Source organism: Lepisma saccharinum, unplaced genomic scaffold (assembly GCF_977018435.1).
Source record: "Lepisma saccharinum unplaced genomic scaffold, izLepSacc3.1 HAP1_SCAFFOLD_296, whole genome shotgun sequence".
Classification (NCBI taxonomy): Eukaryota; Metazoa; Arthropoda; class Insecta; order Zygentoma; family Lepismatidae; genus Lepisma; species Lepisma saccharinum.
Window position 1 is genome coordinate 6,413 of NW_028143039.1, and position 13,002 is coordinate 19,414.

Here is a 13,002-nt window from a genome sequence, read left to right on the forward strand (position 1 = left end):
TTGTCCTTTGGCGTCCTGCTCTTTTCGCAACGTATCGTTATGCTACAGACTATTTTTACGACCTGTCCGTATGGTACAAAGTGTTTGAGTTGTCCTTTCGCGACCCGTTCTTTTAGCAACGTGTTCTTATGCTACAGACTATTTTTACGACCTGTCCGTGTGGTACAAAGTGTTTTTGATACTTGTACTTTGGCGACCCATCAATATATGTCAATCAATCAATATCGATCTGTCAATATGCTACCTAGCAGTGACGTGCGGTGATGTCGACACTTGTGGCAGCAGTCAGTGGCGTGCTCAAGGTGAGGGGGGTTGGTGTGGGTCATACCCCTCCCCGCTTCAGGGCCCATTATTCCTAAAAAAAAGAATGTAAATAACAGGAAAAGATTGCAAAATGATGAATGAGTACAAAGAAAAAGTACACGTATACCCCACCCACATTTGAATATAGAAAACTATTTGATTTGACTACTAAGCCAGAGATCCTGTGTTCGAATCTCAGCTTGGCCATGGGTAATCTTTGTGTGTCTCCCTTCATCAATTTTTTCGTATCATTTTCGTGATTAGCCAAAAGTGGCGGAAAAGCGAATTAAAATAAACCTAATCAAGCAATCAATCAATGATTTCATTTCACTTTTGTTACTTAGCATCGCTTTTTTGTCACATTTGGTTAATTACGAAGATGATGCCATAAAATTAATGAAGGGACAAACACAAAGAACACCCATGCCCAGGTCGGGGTTCAAACCCGGAACTCCTGTTGTCGTAGCACGCTGTGATAACCACTCTCCCACGGTTGGTTGATTTGGTGTTTTAAGTACACTTTGTGCACAGAAACAAAACAGGTAACAAAACACAGCACTTTTTTGTAGTTTCTTCAATGATATTCATTTGACTTTTTGAGTTCTGAGATATATTTTTCATTCCAAATTATTTCATTATTCACTGCAACACATAAGACAAGAATGCGCACTCATCACGGGTTCGAATCCTGTCATGCATTGTTCATATGAGGTCCCTGCATCAATTTCATCATATCATCACTCATTTTCACGATAACCAAATGTGGCAGAAAAGTGAAGTAAAATAAACCAAACCAACAACAATATGAATGCGCGTTCTCTTGCCCAAATAAATACATACGTATTTATGACTGTTAGAGGCCAAGAGTAGTATATTTAAATAAAACTACTAAAACGAGAGTGAGAGAGAGCCTGAGCACATATTTGTAATTTAATCATTATATATTCCATATTTGAAAAAGAAAGAACTGTCCTTTTTAGATGCCTGTTCTTTGCAAAGCCTTGTCATGTTGAAGGTACCTTTTCTTTCGAGACCCCTGTCCTTTGTAGACCCCTTTTTTTAGACCTGTGTCCTTTTAAGATCCCCCCCCCCTTTTAGGACCCGTATCCTTTAGAGACCCTTGTCCTTTTTAAACCCGATCATTTTGAGCACCCGTGTCCTTTGGATACACATGTCATTTAGAGGACCTATATCCTTTGGACACCCTTGTCCTTTAAAGACCCCTCTCCTTTGGACACCCCTGTCCTTTAAAGACCCCTCTCCTTTGGACACCCCTGTCCTTTAAAGACCCCTCTCCTTTGGGCATCCCTGTTCTTTAGAGACTCCAGTCCTTTGAAACCATGTACATTGGAAACCCCTGTCATTTTGAGGACCCATGTCCTTTGGAAACCCCTGTCATTTTGAGGACCCATGTCCTTTGGAAACCCCTGTCATTTTGAGGACCCATGTCCTTTGGAGACCCTTGTCATTTGGAAACCCCTGTCATTTTGAGGACCCATGTCCTTTGGAAACCCCTGTCATTTTGAGGACCCATGTCCTTTGGAAACCCCTGTCATTTTGAGGACCCATGTCCTTTGGAAACCCCTGTCATTTTGAGGACCCCTGTCCTTTGGAAACCCCTGTCATTTTGAGGACCCATGTCAGGAAACCCCTGTCATTTTGAGGACCCATGTCCTTTGGAGACCCTTGTCATTTGGAAACCCCTGTCATTTTGAGGACGCATGTCCTTTGGAAACCCCTGTCATTTTGAGGACCATGTCCTTTGGAAACCCCTGTCATTTTGAGGACCCCTGTCCTTTGGAAACCCCTGTCATTTTGAGGACCCCTGTCCTTTGGAGACCCTTGTCATTTGGAAACCCCTGTCATTTTGAGGACCCCTGTCATTTTGAGGACCCATGTCCTTTGGAAACCCCTGTCATTTTGAGGACCCATGTCCTTTGGAAACCCCTGTCATTTTGAGGACCCATGTCCTTTGGAAACCCCTGTCATTTTGAGGACCCATGTCCTTTGGAAACCCTGTCATTTTGAGGACCCATGTCCTTTGGAGACCCTTGTCATTTGGAAACCCCTGTCATTTTGAGGACCCATGTCCTTTGGAAACCCCTGTCATTTTGAGGACCCCTGTCCTTTGGAAACCCATGTCCTTTGGAAACCCCTGTCATTTTGAGGACCCCTGTCCTTTGGAAACCCATGTCCTTTGGAAACCCCTGTCATTTTGAGGACCCATGTCCTTTGGAAACCCCTGTCATTTTGAGGACCCATGTCCTTTGGAGACTCTTGTCATTTGGAAACCCCTGTCATTTTGAGGACCCATGTCCTTTGGAAACCCCTGTCATTTTGAGGACCCCTGTCCTTTGGAAACCCATGTCCTTTGGAAACCCCTGTCCTTTGGAGACCCTTGTCATTTGAAGACCCGTGTCCTTTTGATAATGTGTTGGTGGCTTTGTAGATAATATAAGAACATCTTTTTTGTAAAAACATATTTTGAATGTTTGCCCCACAAATATTATCTGCATTAATCAATGAAAACTAAAGAAATTGCACAAATACCACATTGTATGTAAGAAATATATACTGTAAACGAAAAATTCAATATTTTCAGTACAAGATATGTAAAAATATGAAAAAGAGAAATTCATAATATTGTTCCTAACAATGTAAATAGCAGACACTTCATTTTTGCTTTGGTACATGTGATTCCATCCCTACTAAATGAATTATATTTAATTTATTTTGTGGCACATGAAATAAAATGTTCAAGAGCTTTATTTTCTATGTTTCAGGACCAGGAAGGTGCCATAACGGATCTCTATCATCTTCCTGAACATTATATAGAAAGAGTCCACGCTTTGGCAATGGTATGTGAATTAGTATTCTTTATTGCAATATATCCTATTTAAAGACACATACAGTACTCGAGCACACTGAATGCTAAATTCAAGGTCTCGCCTCTGAAGGTTCCAGATTCAAGTCATGATGAAGTGGGTGTTCTATTGTGTTTATTCTCCTTGTCGTATTTAATCTGAAAGTGAAGAAAAGAGACTATAAATAAACCAAAATAAGAATATGCATTTTTGGATCTGTCAAATTCCATAGCTTAAGTCTACACCTACAGTCGTTTGCTACGCGTAGATTACACTGGCTTATACTTTGTACCAACTACGGAGACAATGAAAAATACGTCAACAATTAATTTACGACATTGTTTTGAAAGATAGTCATTTTTCAATCATGTTGCTTCATAACCAGATCGCACTACAATGCCAGGGGTCCCGGGTTCGAATGCCAACCTGGACATGGATGTAATTAGTGAGTGTTCATTCATCATATCATCACTCATCCCCACCTTCGCAAATTAGCCAAAAGTAACACAAAAAGTGAAGTAAAATAAAGCAAATAAAAAAATCATATCTAGTTGAACACAATACTGTTTACAACAAAAAAGTTTCACTTTCTTTATCTTTCCAAGCACAGACTGTTGGAAAAGATTCTATTAAGACATTGTACGCATGGAGTCCCACACCTGCTACTTGACGAGCGCAGGTTCGAGTCTCCTGGGGGAAGCGTAACAATTTGGAGGAAATTGGGGAGCTACGAATGAGAAGCGTAACCCGGTCATGGAAACCTACAAGGACTGTGAATTCGGTCGTGCTGACCACACGCCATCCCGTAACTGCTTGGATGACCTCCCACCTTGGGTGAGTGAGCAAGTAGAATCAGGTGGGAGTGAGGTCGACAGTCTGAAGGTAGGCACAGGCGTTCAATGGGTTGCTGTGCCACTGGTTATGTTATGTTGTACTTTAAATCCACTTTATGCACAGTAAGGTCTACAGTTTAAAGTGGAATCCGAACCACTTGTGCCTCCACCGGGGATCGAACCCGGGACCCCTTGCTTACAAGGCAATGACGCTACCACTGCGCCAAGGGGAAGATTATTTGGATTGGATACTGAAACCTTGACCCACAGTAATTCACAGTTCCGCTTTAGGTCATTGGCCATTTTGTGCTAACACATATCATTACACCAGCACCGCGAGTCACACAATCTTTTCTAAATATGTTAAAATGGCTTGCGAATGGTAGTTCACTGTCACTAACATTTTCAGTTAACCATCTTTCAGTAAATATCAAGCAATTGTATGTCATTAGTTCACATGCAAAAGCAGCACAGTCAGTAAGCTTGTTCTTAATGCTCTGTGTATTTTGGTAATACACAGAGAAATTTGCCAATGTTTTTACAGGTCCCAGATTCACTTGAATGTCTCCACAGATTAAAACCATGCATAGGATGGGGTCCCCTTACCTTCCGAGCGCTGCTCCCTGCTGCTGGGTGAAGCCATGGTGGAGACACGAATACCTGTTGCCGCGAGTGCCGAAAACTAAAAGTCTCTCTCAGAACATCTCCATCGCAATAGATTGTGAAAATCCTTTGACATTGGGGAGGAAACACTATAGCGGAGGCACGAGTACACCAGGATCAAAGACAAACTCAGAAAGAACACTGAAAATTCTCGAAAAATGGGACGACGATCAGCGCAGCTTCTTCTAGTTGCCGCCATCTTGGCACTTTATATAGATATATGTGTGTGCTGTCTCATAGCCTTGTTCTTCTTTTTTGTTGTATCTTGTTCTTGCTTTTTTTATTTTTTGATGTTCTTGCAGGGTAATATTCTTGTGAGTCTCTTGCCCTTAGAAGTTGTGTTGTCTCTTGTCCTTAGAAATCAATGTTTGTTTGTATCTGTGTGTTGCGTAGTAGTGTTCATATGTTGTTTTGACATGTTTGTTGTTTCCATTATATTTAGATATGTCTAGAAACATTGTAAATATTTTTTTATTATTATAATGGAAACATACCAAAACAACACATAAAATTTATCTTAGTTGTTTCATATCCTGAATGTAAGACGTGAGTATTGTAATGTACAGCTTTTTTCTGCTATATATAAATATAAATTTTGGTGTGTGTATATAATATATGTATAAAGTCGACATTTTGCTTTTTTCCAATGCATCACCCTCTTCTGACGCAGAGCTCGTGGGCATTGGCTGGCGACTTGGTGAGGTAGGCGAGCATACCAAAATTTATTTCAACTCCGGTGACTTTTCGCTTAGAATCCAAACTCTACCGGCGCGTCTACCGAGCTACAGCCTCAGCCGTGCATCAAAACGTGTCGCCCACCTAAGGGGCATTGTTATTGCAATATGTCAAGAACCTACGATCTTTTGAGTGATTTGTAAAAGGAAAAAAGAAAAAAGTGAGAGAAATTTGATTAATTGTTTTGAAAAAAATAATACTAATAATAATACAGTAGCTCTGCCATGTAAATATATATAAAGAAGTAAGGAGAAGAGGATATAAAATATAATTTGTTTGTGAATTGTTCTGATAAGAATCAAAAATAAGATTAATGACTAGAAGGAAGAAACGTGATTGAAGGAATGTGCGCGATTACAGATCCACTATAACTTTTCCAAATTTTGTTTTCCGTTTTGCTACATTTTTTGTTTTATATTATTAGATTATCGCGACAGTTTACCCTATTTTGGCTATTTAAAACCGTGCTTCAGTTGATCTTTTTTACTTTTGCTTTTTTGCGATCGTGATATGGTGCAGACAAGGGAACAAACGCGCGAGTTATCAAGGTTTAGTAGTTTTGTTTCACCCGAGAACATCATGGATCCGGTAGATATTGGTAATAACGGGGGCGGTATTCCTGTAGCCAAAACCGAGAACGCACAGGAGGCAGTAGAAATTAGTAATTTGCAGATTATGTCTATGTTTAGAGCAGAGGTGTTCACCCTCTGGAGGGCGACCCTCGTGAGGGCAGACCTCACCCTCCGGAAGACTTGTGAGGGTGAGGGCAGTGGAGGGTGAGGGCAACTGCGATCTCAGAGGGTGAGGGCAGTGGAGGGCGAGAGCGATGTCGGAGGGTGAGGGCGGTGGAGGGCGAGGGCGAGAGCAATGTCGGAGGGTGAGGGCGGTGTAGGGCGTGGACAACTGCGATCTTGGAGGGTGAGGGCGAGAGTGATCTCGGAGGGTGAGGGCGGTGGAGGACGAGAGCGATATCGGAGGGTGAGGGTGATGGAGGGTGAGGGCGACTGCGATCTCGGAGAGTGAGGGTGGTGGAGGGTGAGGGCGAAAGCGATCACGAAGGGTGAGGGTGGTGGAGGGCGACTGCACTCTGAGGGTGAGGGCGTGCGGAGTGAGGGTAAATGGAGGGTGAGGGTTATGGCGGGGCCAGATCGAGACACGAGGAGATAGGATTAAATTAAATGTATTTTTGTTTTATAAATTTCCTTCGCCCAATAAGCCGCTGTGGCTCAGTCGGTAACGCGTCTGACTACCATGCTAAAGGTCCCGGGTTCGATCCCCGGCTGGTTCAAATCAGGGAACTTTTCTAACGTAAGCGGCCCCGGCGCCCACCCAACGTCGAATAACATGGGTACCTGGGGGGTAAACGCGGTCAGGGGCGTGATGCTGATCACATCCCACTCACGACCGGATCATGGCGTGGTGCTAAGCACAGGGGAACACTTTACTTTTTTTTGTTTTTACTTTACTTCACCCAATATAATATATTAATTTTTCGATAATATTTTTTTCCCGTTGTAACTTACATCGAATACTATTTGACCTGGCATCGAATGGAATTGAAGCTCAAAGAGAGATATTACGATTTATTCGTGATGATCTCGTACAAATTTCTATGAGCGTCAAATGTCTATTTCTGAGGCATTAATGAAATTGAAGCCTAATTCCAAGAATTACCTGCACCTGCACATTCCACCCTGCTGGTAGACAGTGTGCGTGCTTATGGAACCATGAAGAATGCGCTGGATGATTCATAGAAAGCGTCCGCGGGAAGGGAAGATTGCTGGTACTTTATTTAACGGCAGATATTTTCACTTGACTAGAAGAGCTTTACTTAGACACAGAAAAACAATCCAATATGTTTAAAGCCCTTAATGGATAAAGACCTTATAAGGGTAGTAATATTCGAAAATATTTGAATCCATATGTAAAGTAAAACCACACACAGGTACCAACTAACTTCTAGCCATGATTTTTGAAACAAAAATAATCAATGTTGAAAAAACACATGCCTTCGTTTTATTATTTTTTTTTTTCAAATTTGTTTCATCTTTTAAAATTCGTGTTTTAAATGTGCTTTAGTGCTTAGAAATCTGTGTCCCTTCTGAGTATATTTGAAAGGTTTATGGGTCATTCCAAGTCAATTCAACCAGACCATGCTACCCATGATCTCAAAGTTTGATGAAATTTGACAAATTTAATCCTTTCATGGTGGTGAGAAACGACCTTTTCTTTTTTGTCTTACTTGCCTGGTTTCATATTTATAGCCCCTCTAACTTTCAGTGATTCATCCTTTCTTCCGTTCACATAACCTCCAAGTATGAACTGCGCTGCCTTGGAGAAATAATCCTATCCCTCTTAAAAATTATTCAATCTTTTGTAAACTTTACGACAATGTTAACCAAACAATAAGGATTCCAGAAAAATATATTTTAACAGTTCACATTTATATTTTAGTACACTAATGAATTAATAAAATAGTATTTTCTATTTTTCTTTGGACCGAAAGCATGATTTACTAAAATTTCAATTATCGTTGAGAGGGAAAGGTGCAACATCAATACAAGTATTTTTATAATGAACTTATATGATCTAACTGTCCTCCTCCGTAGCCGAGCGGGTCGTCGACCTCCGTGGCGAAGTGGTTAGCAGAGCACGCTACAACGCCAGGGGTTCTGGGTTCGAGTCCCGGGTAAGGCATGGGTATTTGTGTTCGTCCAGTTGATAAGAAAGAAAGAAAAATGTAAGAATTGAAAAGTGTAAAAGTGAGAAAAAGAGTGAATGGTGGGGGATACCTCAGTGTAGGGGGTATTTCCTTTTTATAAAAAAAAAAATAAAAAAAAGTGGTTAGCAGAGCGTGCTGCAACGCCAGGTGTTCTGGGTTCGAGTCCCGGGCAAGGCATGGGTATTTGTGTTCGTCCAGTTGATAAGAAACAAAGGAAAAATGTAAGAATTGAAAAGCGTAAAAGTAAGAAAAAGAGTGAATGGTGGGGGATACCTCCATGTAGGAGGTATTTCCTTTATCAAAAATTTAAAAAAAAGCGTGTTAAGGCATTCACTCGTCTTGAGATCGTTCGCTGCGGGACGGCGTAAGTTCGAATCCAGCTCTGGTCGGAATTTATTCGGCCTACGTATAGGGCCGTTGGCAACCCACCATCGTGAGGAAATTTGGGAGCTCCGAGTGAGTGAGCGTAATCCGGTCGCGAAGTCCTACAACGGCTGGGGGTCGGTTGGGCTGACCACCCGTCCTCCTAGTCTGGCTGCAGATCTCCACGCCCCCTGGGTGGCTCGCGTGGGAGGGAGGCCAGCAGTCAGTAGGTAAGCCTTGGTCCGATATTGGACTGTTGCGCTATAGGATTATTATTATTATATGATCTAATTTACCCAGAAATAAAATTGATAACTTTTTCATTCCTTCTGAAAATTTGACAACTTATTTCTGATTTTTTTTAAAAAATGGCTACCGGAGTATATATTATTCAAATTAACTTAAAATCTAAGATTTTAGCTTCAAAATATCGTTGAAGCAATTTTTTAGAGTATAAAATTGTAAATAATTCCCAGAAGGCGGGGCACAGGAAGGAGTGCCCCTTCCTTGGAAAATGAAGGTCAACCTAAAAATATATATATTTCACATATATAATTTTATTTGACACAGTCATTTGCGTTTATTATTGAATGGATATCGCAGGGACATATGCAGGGTTCGGAAAGTGACTTTTTTAAAACAGTTGCAGTTAAAAAGTAACAGAGTTACTTGTTTTAAAATTCATTAATTGGAATAAACTAATATGTGAAGACTTACATGCATTTTATTTATGCTTCTGGCTGGTTCGAAAGTTTTAATAAGTCTTAATTGTATAAGTCTTCATATATTTATATTATTCATTAGAGGCGGAAAGTATTCCTGTAGGGAGGGGACAAATTATCAATTATTTCTAGTGGAGAGGGGGGATTGAGTTTCAAATAAGAAAACCTCTTTTCAAATTCCCCATAACAATAAATAACATGTCATAATAATTTTCTTCAATATACTACAAACTCATTGTAATTTTTTTATTGGAATTATGAATCTTACAAGCTGGTATCGAGATGAGACAAGACTTAGCATAATCTCGGCTCTAGTTGTAAGCACCAATCTTGATCTCGAGGGGAAAAATTTCGGTCTCGTCTCAAGTCTGTAGCATAAGGAACATACACAGCATGTCGATGCACAAACTTTCACAGCGTATAGAGGACGAGACAAACAAATTTTCTTAACAACATTTTTGTACATTTCGACACAACTAATCCTCAGAAAAGGATAATTTTATCCTGAATTTATAAAACTGAGCTGCACAAGGCCATGGCTGCCACTGACGGATTTACTTTGCAAATGATTAAAATAAATAAAATATATACATGATCTATAGTGTTGCTCATGAAATGATACACGATACGGGACACGCTTTTTGAAATTCGAAATGAAACTGAATGCCTGTCACATCTCACTGTTGCGCTGAGACACGAGACAATACAAGACGGCTCGTGAAAAGTCTCGTCCCGTCTAGAAACTCTAGAAGAATTACAAACAAAAAACATTAAACATTTGCAAACATTTATTTACTTGGAAAAACGTAGTTTCCTTGGAAACCCAGGCCAGCGTTCATTACGTCTAAAAAAGGATAAGGTACAAAGAGTAATGAACGAATATCTAAACTTTTTTAAATACTTTTTAATAATTGGAAGTAACCCATCGTTATTTCCCATTTTTCAATTTATTCAAGGTTATTAATTGTATGTTGTGTTAAAACTCCAAATACAAATGCAATTCATGCAATACAGATTCAGTTTTTATGAAAATTATTGTGCTAGGGAATGGGTACTTCAAGAAAATATTGTAAACTGTATAAAGAAAATTGAGGGCTTTGCTTCTTTAAAAAATATATATTATTTTCTTATTCTTTTAAATGTTCCCGTTTCTAATGCACGAGAAACATTTTATGAAGCTTTTAGGAAATCCTTTCTTTTGTGTATTGTACTAAATATTGCAGTTCTGGATAGGTTTTGTGTTCGCACTACACACATTTAAAAATATATTTTTTGTTTCTTCACAGCGGCAAGATTAGAATTTAAAGAAAACAATCCATTTCCACAGTGCACATAGAAGTTCTTATAAGAATTCAATAGCAGTAATGAAAAAAAGAAACACTCATTTATTGAACTTTCAGACCGAAGCGACATGTAACATGTATCTTTTGGAAAGCAATCTTCAAAAATAAACACAGTCTTTCGAACTGAGGCGACACGAGAAGCTACAGGTGTCGCTTATCGCTTACGTGTCGCTCGGTCTATTGGAATAGGCGATGAATTATTTCTTATCGTTTGTCCCTTCACAGACGACAAGGAATGCGTGTCGCTGGAAACGAACCCTTAATAATACATGAAACCTTTCGAACTGACGTTTGATGCTCGGACTGAATACCGTCCTTGCCCCAGTTTGTCTCGTGGCGAGTGCATGCAGATTGACTGAAGTGTCGCTTGTCGTTTCGGCTTGAAACTTCCGTGTCGCTTGTTGCACATCTCTTCGCTATCGAAGCGACAAGCGACACAGGTCCCTTCAGTCTATAAGCAAGCATACACTGCGTGTAGACGAACAATATAACTTCAAAAAGGAAATCGAAATAATAAAGAACTATTTAACATCTATGTTGACAACATGCCTGTAGGTGTTGCTATGTTCATTCGCGGATTTTGGTTTGCGAGCAGTAGCCATTTACCACTGCAGAAAATCAGCAACAAAGTATTTGCATTCTCTATCACTATCACAGATCAAATAAAGGGGCTCGTTGTTCTGCAGCTATGAACCGAGTGGACCTGTTTGTTACCCCTTAGGCGACTCTGAAGCAGCGCTGAAGAGAGTATTGGGTGACAAGGTAGGAACGGCCGCAGGAGACAGGATATTCGAACGGGTGCACAGGCTGGGTACGAGAAGGGACAAAACTAAGCCACGGCCATTAATCGCAAGGTTCGCTCATTACAAAGACAGATCTGCAGTGCTACGTAGGGCGAAGGATCTTCGTGAGGCAGGAGTAAGTGTGGCGGAAGATTTTTCTTATGAAACCCGCCAGTACAGACGGAAACTGAAAATATACATGTCCCAGGCTAGAGATGAGGGATGCAGAGTGCAACTGAGGTTCAGGACCCTCTACGTCAATGACAGACCGTGGACGTTGGAAGAGCTTCAAAGGAAAGAGGAGAGTAGAACCAAGGACGGCAATCTGGCAACGTCGCCTCTTGAAGAAAGGAACTTCGCAGGAGCGGGGACATCTAGCCAGGACGGACCCCCGCGGGGCGCTTCCGACAGGGACCCACGTCTACGCGAGGGACGTACGCCGCCAGGACCCCGCTGGGCAAGAAGAATTGTTCAATGAGATAGGTGGACGCCGGAAGGAGAGGAGGGGGGGAGTATTGACCCGTCGAGGCCTTCGGATCTGCAGCCGAAATCAGGGCAACCGCCGGAGGGAGACAAGGATGATTCTGGACACTTCCAAGATGCAGGTGAGGGAACTTTCTCTTTAGTCCAAAATGTGGAATGCTCTGTCAACGACCCCAGATTGCGAATCCTAACCTGGAATATCGAGGGTCTGGAGAAAAGGGTGCGTGACGAGAGTTTTATGGAATTTGTCCAGCAATTTGACATTCAGTGTTATACGGAAACTTGGGGAAGGTCTAATAGTGTTCCAGAGTCACTGGGGGAGGGGTTCTCGAAAGTCACGTGTAGAAGGGCTAATAGGGGTAGGCATCCGGGTGGGATAGCAATCATATTTAAACAAAAATGGAAAAAGTTCATAAAACCACTAGATATTAATTATGAGGGGATGCTGGGGATTCAATTTTCGGGGGGGTCTCTGAACTTCATGCTAATAGCAGTATACAGGCAACCACCGGGGTCAAAATTCTACTCAGAACAGTTTTTCGATAACCTTGGAAACTATTTGCTGCGTTTGGGGGAGGATCACCCGGGAATCAGCATCGTAGTCACGGGCGACCTGAATGCTCGCATAGGGGGGGAGGAAGTTCCTTGGGACACTTACCGAGAGATCGATAGGGACCAAATGACGGATGACAGAATGTATTTGGGACACAGGAGAGAAAGCAGGGACAAAACTTTAAACGCGGGGGGGAGGGCGCTGTTGGATCTCTGTGCGATACATAGGATGCAGATATTAAACGGCAAATTTTTCGATGATCAACCAGGACACTTTACGTACGTGGGGGAGGGGGGAAGCAGCACAATTGACTATACCATATGCTCACTCGATTTGTTGAAAGAAATCAGGGATTTTCGTGTACATGCCCAAACGCATTCGCATCATATGCCTCTCGAATTCTCCCTCCAGTACAAAATAAACGGGAAGGTAGTTTTCAATAACAGTAATACGAAACTCAAGACAGAGCCGGAGAAAAATATACGTAAATACATATGGACAAAGGAGGGGGAGGAACGATACGTGGGTTTTATGGGGGATGACATAACAAAAATGATGCGTGAACGCATATGCGCAGCCTTAGACGAATCCAATATAGACGAAGCGGTCCAGCTGGGATATCATATCTTTGAACGT

The 13,002-nt window shown here is 41.4% G+C and overlaps 1 long non-coding RNA gene across 1 annotated transcript in view; it reads left to right on the plus strand.

Annotated features, from left to right (window-relative positions):
* Positions 1–3,083: 3,083 nt before the first annotated feature.
* LOC145982662 (uncharacterized) overlaps positions 3,084–13,002 on the plus strand; it is a 277,107-nt gene continuing 267,188 nt past the window's right edge. Inside the window, exon 1 of the long non-coding RNA XR_014441124.1 lies at positions 3,084–3,161. This is a non-coding gene — a long non-coding RNA (uncharacterized LOC145982662). The remainder of the gene's footprint in view (positions 3,162–13,002) is intronic.